General features: G+C 32.4%; 1 long non-coding RNA gene and 1 other non-coding gene across 2 annotated transcripts; both read right to left on the reverse strand.

Moving 5' to 3' along the window:
* Positions 1 to 2,014: 2,014 nt before the first annotated feature.
* TRNAL-UAA (transfer RNA leucine (anticodon UAA)) lies at positions 2,015 to 2,097 on the reverse strand. Its single transcript has one exon. It is a non-coding gene; the product is annotated as a tRNA-Leu (tRNA).
* Positions 2,098 to 5,342: 3,245 nt separating this feature from the next.
* Positions 5,343 to 6,824, reverse strand: LOC149199002 (uncharacterized). The gene is made up of 3 exons (XR_016253233.1): positions 6,610 to 6,824; positions 6,212 to 6,380; positions 5,343 to 6,117 (listed from the first exon to the last, which is right to left on the reverse strand). It is a non-coding gene; the product is annotated as an uncharacterized LOC149199002 (long non-coding RNA).
* Positions 6,825 to 9,530: the final 2,706 nt, after the last annotated feature.

The raw sequence follows: 9,530 nt of genomic DNA on the forward strand, positions 1-9,530 counted from the left end.
AGTTGGTCCATTCTATTTTCTTGCATTTTGTTCCAAAAGAGATCAGTATAGCTAAACATGGATAGAGGGAAATCACAATGAAGGGGGTTTGTGTTATGTAGCATCCCACATGCCATAGGTCTTAGAAAACTCCATAGAGAGTGCCTTCTCCTTTGTACTTGCATTATTTCCATTGTAGACAAAAGAGAGCAGAGTAGCCTCACCTTCCAGTTGGGTTTTCTCCCAAAATGGTTTCCCAAGGCATATCTCAATGTTCATTGTGGTTTGTGAGTGATTGTACTAACCTAACATCTATTTTCCACATATTATCTATTGCATGCATAAACAACAAAACAATAATAACAAATCTGGAACCTGAAAGGAATTAACCCTTCATATTATAGATTTTGGTTTACAACTGTACATTTGTTGTAACAAAGTGTGCAGTGGGATATCCACGACATTTATAGATTATTTGATAGTCTTAGTTTTTTTTGATCAATAATTAACCAAAAATATCTGCATTGAAGTTGGAAGACTCTCTCTTATATCCATATCTATACAAAATCTTGCCACCAACTTGGAGGTACAAGATTTTGTTATCTCATATATTCCAATGTATCTTTCTATTTTGTTTTGAAAAAACACAAAGTATTTTACTTTCATAGTTTTTTGGATAGATTAGGAAGCTTTACCCATATGTCTTATGCATTGCTCTTTTCTCAGGGGGGCTCAAAACAAGGAGACCATTCCTTTAGGGTCCATTATGAATTACTCCATAAGTAGTTTTTTTGAAAGAAAGCCTCCACATCATGCCCATATTTGAAAACAAATGTTATCCATCCCCTTTCTTATAAGTGAAGAGTTGGTGGATGTCGTAAGATTGACCTCCAAGATATTTCAATCCAATGGATCATTGGATTCTCTAATATATGTCTCTAAACTCCCCTACGAAAGCCACTTTTAATAATGGAGGATATGATCAAAATATAATCCTCATCAAATAAAATTTTTGTTTTTCCTTGTTTCATCTTCACCACATGAACCTTCTCTTTTCTAGCCCCTGAAATACCACCTCCTCCCTATTTGAATTTTCATATTGATTTAAAACCCTAACCAAAGTGGCACCTCCCAATTATGATTATGAGAGCTAAGAACCTCTTTCACCTAAGCATATGGTCTAGAGTTGATGGATGTCCAAGGATAGAAGAGTTCATCTTGAAGTGGTGAGAATTAAATTTGGTTTTGGTTCATAGGGGGATAACATAAATTTCATGCTAAGAGATCTTAATTCAAGACATGTAGCCTTATATATATTGCACCATTTTCCTTGTAGAGGAGGTTCAAGGATGGTATGGATCATCTGACCATTGAAATTTGAATTAACTATATATCTACCTCAAAGTCTAGTATCTCCTTCCAAGTGAGAGACGGTAAAATGTATAAATATGACCTCACAACCTAGACTACGCCCTCCACCTAGATTTCCATTAAACTTCACATTGATCATTGAAAAATCATAAATTCTTTTAAATACATATTATAAAAAATATTTATGACCTTACCTAAATTAAATTCCATTTTGCTATTAAAATATTCATGATCATATCCTTAAAAATCCTTTAATTCACATTTCACTATATATAACTATTCTTACTATACACTTTATATATAATTATTCTTACTATAATAATACTAATAAAATATAAAACGTAACCCTAACTAAATATTAACTTGATATATAAAATCTTCATTTTATTTATTTATGGAAAACAAGCTATTCCATACAATAATTTAGCAGTTTAATTTTAAAACATATAAAATAAGCTTTACATATCTAAATATATACGTGAGGTTTTTAATTTATCATAATTTTTATTTATTTATTATTACATAATATTTATCCTAAACACTTGATATAGAAAAACAAAACATTAAAAATTAAAAAGATGATAATATATCTATTATTCTCTCTTTGTCATAAGATAATCGGCCATGATTTCGCGTAGAAGGAAAAAGTGAAAAATATGACGGATGCTGGCTGTGGGGTTCGAACCCACGCGCACTTATGTGCAGAAGATCTTAAGTCTTCCCCCTTAACCACTCGGGCAAACCAGCTGAATGGACTATGCGCCCCTCTATTAATATTTTAGCTATTTTCTACTTCCATTTTATTGCGCTACTTCCATTTTATTATTCCCTGCCTACGATATGATCACTGTGAGCGCTTCGTGGTCTTTACGAAGACCGCCTAGTACTTCAGTGATGATAATTGAATTTCCTACGGTTCAACCGTAGAGTGTTCAAATTTTTTCCTTTCACATCTAAAAAGTGATGGGCTGCTATTTTTTTCCTTTGGGTTCAATTTGTATTTTTCCCATATATAAATAGATTTTATTATTATTATTATTATTATTGGGTAATTTATTTAAATATATGATTTAAAATTTGTTATTTTAACAAATTTTGGTCTTGGATTTGGATCAGACTCATTGGAAAATATATCTTAGAAAGAACAAAAATATATAGAATATTTAGATTATGCACCGAAAAGTTTAAAATTATTGTAAAATAAGAGAAGTAAAACAATTAACAAGTAATTCTTTTTTGATATGTATATTTGAAGTTCATGGAAATCTCATTATTTGTATGTTTATATTATTGAGTTGAGAGGCTCATTTTATAGGTCCTTAAAATAAAAATAAAATATTTTCTAAATAGAAAAGCAATGTCGGTTATAATAAAAAGGAACAAAAATAATATGTTATTCGTCTTTAGTTAGTTTTCCATATGACATAATATAATTTCATGTAAAGTAATGATAAGTTAGAAAAAATGTGTTAGTAAGATGTTTAAACCTTATACTTTTCAAAAATATTTCAATATGGAATTTAAATAAACTATTTGAAAATCTACATTAACTAATTTATGTTGATATCAACTTTATATATATCTATATATAGAAAACATGTTAAAAGAAAATATATTGTTTAAAAAAAAGTATGCATATACCATATAAAATTATTTAAAAAAATAATTTTTTATTGTTAGAAAGTTTGAAGTGGTCTCAATATTTCATTGTTTGGTCCTTTTTTAGGTATATGTTTTTTTGTGGAGATCCAACAAATATTTTTTGGACTTACAAGTTTAATTTATGTACTCTATATAGCATTTAAAAATATAATTTAAACAATAAAAATTACATATTGTATTTTGCACTCTAAAAGAAGTTTGCGGTTGGAGAAATTTGATCTCTATAGGGATTTGTTGGAATCATAAGTTTGAACTATGGAATCTGCACAATCCAAGTGCCACAAGGTTTTTTATCACATTGAATCTATTTATGCATTCAAAAATACGTTTTAAATAATAAAAAGCCACAATCTTGCCAAAATTGATATCATTCAATTCTAGCAAAAGAACTGAAAATGCCTAAAGGTTAACAATTAGACTATGCCAAATTCATTAAGACTTATTTTTATCCCATCTACCATTTCTTTTAAACACTTAACTTGAAAACTCATTGGCTTCTTCATAAAACTTACTATCATCATATTCATCCATTATGTGAGAATGTAGATTTTCATGGTTCATCATACTCATAGAAACTTTTTGACTATCATTCACTAATTTTCAAATCTATAGTGTCATCAACATTATTTGGAGGTGTCTTGAGAACACTTGAATTTATTTGAGATTAAGGGATTGAGAATCAACATAATTCATCAACATGAATGTTTATAGAAAAATTCGAATTGTTAAACCTTTGCAATTTAAATGCATGGTCAAGCAATGTATTATACTTATCTCAAAAATCACATCTATTCTGTGAGTGTAATGGATGGATGAGATGTCATATGTAATTTGTAAAAAGCTCAAGCAGAAACATGAATTTGAAAATCATAGCAAACTAAAATGGTGTTGTAAATGATACTCCTAGAGCTTAAACAAAGAGTAGAAGGCAATCAAAGAAAAACTAGTGCTTTAGCAATTTACATAATAGTGTTGTAGCATGAAAATTACATTGAGAAAGTGTGGCTTCTATAAGTGTGATTAGTGAAAGAGAACCCTCAACTAGTCATTTCAACAACTCCAGCAAATTGTCAATTGGGCTATGGATATCCACCAATATTTTAATTCAACGATAATTCAAGTTGTGGCTAAACCCTGCGATTTAGTTAAAGGCTAAATTAAGCTAAAAGTGATTGTCATCATACATGCACACCTGAAAGACTAATAGTAACCATGCTTTGCTTGGAATTGCCATGATGAAGCAAACTATAATTGTCCTCAAACAATTATTTGACCAATGAATATATTTTCTATCCAAAGAAATTACAAATGGTTTCCCTCAAATGATGCCAAATATTCTCTATTCAAAGGCCAAATCGATATTCTACAAAATGATCCAAATTAATGTCATTGAGTAAGGAAAATGTATGTATTTTAGTGTAAAAAGAAAGCTCTTAAATCCATGTAATATCAATTTATTTAACAAACAAATCCCTTTTAGCCTCAATGAAATAAGTTTCATTATAATGAATTCCTATTATCAATTTAATTTGGAATAATAGTTCGTTAAACACACTAATGTAACAATTTCATCATACAATAATTGCACAATAAGCATAGAAAAATTCATATCATAATGAAAATAGAGATTTGACGTTGGAAGCCTAACTAATCCATTGGATAATTATTATGCCTAGGAAATTCATTACATAGGGTGAGTTATACATGCTTAGAAATACCATGCATTGTTACTCACAAAATCAATTGTAAGTTCCCATGGCTCAAGGACATATTCACTCATCATGGATAGGCTCCTTGACTCATCCATCCATCGATCTTCAAGTAGATTGCACTCTTCAAGGTCTCATCTTTGATACTACCTTTCAAGCTTCCCAGGTTCTCCTTACTTTCCCTTATTAATATCACTTCACTACATAATTTATTTTTAATGCGATACCCTTGGAAGGGAAACCATAACAATGGTTTCTTTCAACTTCCAAGGAAATTTTCTCAAATTTTTGATGCAGGAGCATCTAGCTGACGGGTCATCATGACAGAAGGCTGTTTGGTCTCTGAGAGGACTGAGAAGGAAATTGCTAAGTGAACACTGTAGTTGTTTTTTTTTATGTTGTTTTAATTTAGTAAAGGATAGTATTTAGGAAGGTAGAGGATTAATTAGTTAAACTGTTGCAAGTAATTATTTTTTATTTTCATGTCAACTTTTACAAGATTGTAACGTAGGACAATAAACAGTTTTTGGAACTAAAAAAATGTAACCAACAGAATGTAACCAACAACAGTTAGGAGAAAACAGTTTCCAGACAATTATTGAAAAGGAACATAATGCAATTGTAAGAGGTTCGACTTTTGGAGAGAGAGAGAAATCTAATAAAATATCTCTGAGCACACAGACTATTTTCCAATATCCTGTAACTGTCTATCTATCATTCTGTTAAATTGCCTGAAATAGTGAAAGCACATTCTCTGTTTTTATTCCACAAGCATGTACGCATATGTGTTTCTATTTGTATTGATTCAAGCAGGCCAATAAATCAAAACAAGCTTGCAGACATAACTAAAGAATACGTTGCAGAAACGAGGGCATATAGTCCCTGAATTTATCAATCAAAAGAGCGCAGAGGAATCCTGGACATTTATACATAATTCGAGCATCAAAGGTAGAGACAAGACGCAAGCATTTTTGAACAGTAAGGATAGACAAATCATACAGGTACTTCTGAAGAATAAACCCTCTCTATTTCATTTATAAAATAAGCACAAAACTTTTGTTCGAATATATACAGTCACAAAACCTCATTTGAATATACACATAGTCCATGCAATAACGCTATACAAGGTTCGATGGGGTATCATAGCATACGGGTTTAGAAACCCTAATCATAAATCAAACCCTACAACAACTACCCACAAGAGGAATAGTGCAAGTCTAACAGCCTACGAATACATACTATCGGTCGTCTCAAGACATCACAATTAGCTGTTGTAACCCTAGCCTACAACGAATAGAACACAAGTAAAAAGAATAATAAGGAACGACCCTACCTGGGTCTAGCCAGCGCACCGAGGAGCCGAAGTCAAAACCCTCCATGACGAACACGAACATACCTGCAACAACAGACATCAATCGAAATTTGTGAGCATATTGTGGCAGATAAAGAAGAGACCGAAAGAAAATAACGAGACCAAGGTTCGAACTTACCTTAAAGAGACCAGGCACTTACATTGTAGTCACCTAGGGTCACTCTGCTCATGAAGGAGCAAGTGCGTCAGTTGAACAACGTGAAAAGGAGAAAGAACTGATAGCAGGGAACAAAACCTTACCTTGACATTGCGGAAGAAACCAAAGTTGAAGACCCTGCGACTGCAACCTGTCCATGAAACAGAGGAATGTAACCAAAAAACTCAGCGAACAGTTGAATAGCAGAATTCAAGACAAGAAGAGTCGCATAGCCCAGTTAAATAACTAACAACAATTTTGTATACAGGAAAGTTCCAAATCCTCACAAGAAAGCCATTGACCATAACTTGGCAGAGGGAACAAGCACTAGACAGAGGAACAAATAACGGGAAAATCATTGTCAAACAAGAGTTCATTACCAGACGGAGAAGTCGACAAGTTTCCAGGTCAAGAGTCGAGCCAGAATACTAGAGGCAGCGAAACATTTTACAGAGAAGCCGCACAGAAGAACCATATTGTAGAACCCTCAAACCTCAACAGCTCGACGAGCAAAATGACCGGGAGATAGGGTTTGAGAACCTCATACCAACGCGGGAGTGACAATTCCGAGGAGTGGACACTTGTCCAATAAACATCAGCGCGGGTACAAGACATAAATGCGGAACCCAACCAATTACTAAATCATTGTAATCAACCATCAAATGAACCAATATCACATGTAATCAAACTGCCCATTATTAAAGCCATTCATAATCATTTTATTAACGTTGGTAAGTGTGACAAGGGGGGCTGGACCCATCAATTTTCAAAAATATAAACAAACAATTACATGCATATTACAAATTTAGAAGAGTTTTTTCAACGATGTAATTTAAATTACACCTCCCTAGTTGCAGGCCTCTGGTATCTAAATTATAAATCATTAATAATATGGAAACATATGGCCTCTGTTTGCCTCTCCATATCCATCATTCCCTTATTGTTGAAGGTTTCCTATTTCTTACTTCTTTTCCCCTATTTTTCTGCTAGAGAAGTCTCTCTCTCTCTCTCTCTCTCTCTCTCTCTCTCTCTCTCTCTCTCTCCACTCGCTTTAATCAAGCATGCCTTACCATCCTTAACCAACTGAAATATATTTTCTCTTTTGTAAAAGGAAGTATTTCTATCCCATAGGTGCGGGCCACCAAACATCGCTCCATAGGCATCTAATGGTGCAACTTCATCAACATAGTTAGCATTAATGGAAAATATTATTGTATACCTCTAAGTGATTCTCGTGACATACTTCCCTTCCAACCATGCTATTGAATTTGGTTGCACTAGATCATAAGTTTCTATACCAAGCTCATCAAATAAGGTTTCAGAGATTAGATTACATTGAGAACTCACTATGTTCTTTACTTGAACTTGATTCAATATAGTACATGGTTATCTCCACTTTCCTTTGGCTACTAGAATGTGGCACAAACTATAGCTTCATCTAGATTGGATGTGATTTCTATCATTTATTCTTTTTTTTTTTCAGAAGAAAAAACCAGATAGATTATATTAAGAAAATATAATAAAACAGTTGCATACAAAATACAAATTGCTGTATAAAAGAAGCGGTTGTCCAGGAGATACATTTGTAACAATTTATAATTTTTGTTTCCCATTGGACTTTAACCACTTGGGATGCAATTCCAAATGAAGTTTCCAACACTTGTCTTCCATGTCCTCATCCACATTAAAATGTTTGCAACAACTATTAAAATCCCTCCCTTTCTTGATTGTGATTACCATCTTCTTGTCTCTTCTCTTACTAGTTTTTTCTTGGCCCACATGTTGTTTCCTCTTCTGAAAATCCAACTCAATACAAAGAGCCTTGTTGTTTCCTTATTTATGCTTTTGCAATATTCACCATATTCACCATATCTAATTAAATATTTGGAATAAATAAAATATTCCAATATTAACCACAATTAAAATAAATTTATATATAGAAAGAGAAAATGGTAGGTAAATAATCCAAAGTAAAATATTTCTTATTTTATCAATATTTAAATGTTAAGAATATATATATATATATATATATATATATATATATATATATATATATATAGTTGATGGTGAAAACATTTCAATGGTGTGGTGGGCTCTAATATAAGGGCTCAGATGTAATTTATTATGTTTTCACATGGAATGCGTGTGTGTGCGCGCCTTAAGTCTATATTGATTATGACTTGGGAGGGATGAAGTTCTTTAAAATAAAAATGTTTTTAAGATTAAGAATAATTGAGAAAAAATTTCGCAAGAGATTTGATCCCTCGTGACTCATGATAGTGTCCTATGGATTTTGGTTAATATGTTTCAATGATATGTTGAGGAGTAATTCCTCCCATTCTTGATATGGAGTTGAGATACACATATATACTACATGTCAAATCCACATTAAACATGGAAGAAATTATAATATACATAAAACAAAGAAATAATCCATATTAACTTGATAGATATCATGCACAAATAGAATAAGTCTATTAAGGTGAAAACATTTTTAAAATTGAACCAAAAAAACAAAAGTTCGGCACTAAAAATATTTGAACCCTTTCTCACCTTATCATAAACCCAAAATTAAAATGTTATATTGGTTTTATGCCAGTTATTATAATTTTATGGAAGAAAACATGTTATGTTGGTGTTGGATGCATCATCACATATTACAGGTTGCACGATGACATAATCTTATGATGCCTTCGTATGTTGAGGTTGCTTTTGTAGTTTAGGTGATTCACTGAGAGCCGCATTGGAGAAAAATAAATTGATCGCCTTACTTTCCATTGCAACAAAGGTGTAAGGTTCAAGAACTTGAATTGGAGCCTCCAAGTGTGTGCCGGGAAGACTGAAGGGCCCAATTTATGGAGAAGTGACAACTCTTTGGAAACATTTCCCAACAAGTAATATAAATCATCAGTTACTTGTGATATAAAGAGATGGCGTGTTATAAATCATGCAATGGAAAATGATAGAATGATACGAAGAGTAAACTAATCTATTGGCCTGACAAATGATCCACATGGTGTTAGATGGATCCTTATTATAGTAACTTCTCCATATTTACATGGAATTATCGATTGCAGATTTCAACATATTCCCAGAATCTCACAGTCATGAGAGAATTCAAACACACTTGACTTCTAGTAAAATTTCATTTCGAGATATTTCCCAGATGTACGATCCTTATAAGTTCCAACATATTTTAGGTAGATTTTTGATGGGGCATCCTCTTTGTAGTATCATGTCTTTGGCCCTCCGAGAGGCCACAAAACTTGTAGGATACCACCACTACAGAACGATTGTTCGA

The sequence above is a fragment of the Pinus tabuliformis genome, chromosome 2_1, assembly GCF_031772625.1.
Source record: "Pinus tabuliformis cultivar Carrire ecotype Pingquan chromosome 2_1, CPIR1, whole genome shotgun sequence".
In the NCBI taxonomy this organism is placed as follows: domain Eukaryota; kingdom Viridiplantae; phylum Streptophyta; class Pinopsida; order Pinales; family Pinaceae; genus Pinus; species Pinus tabuliformis.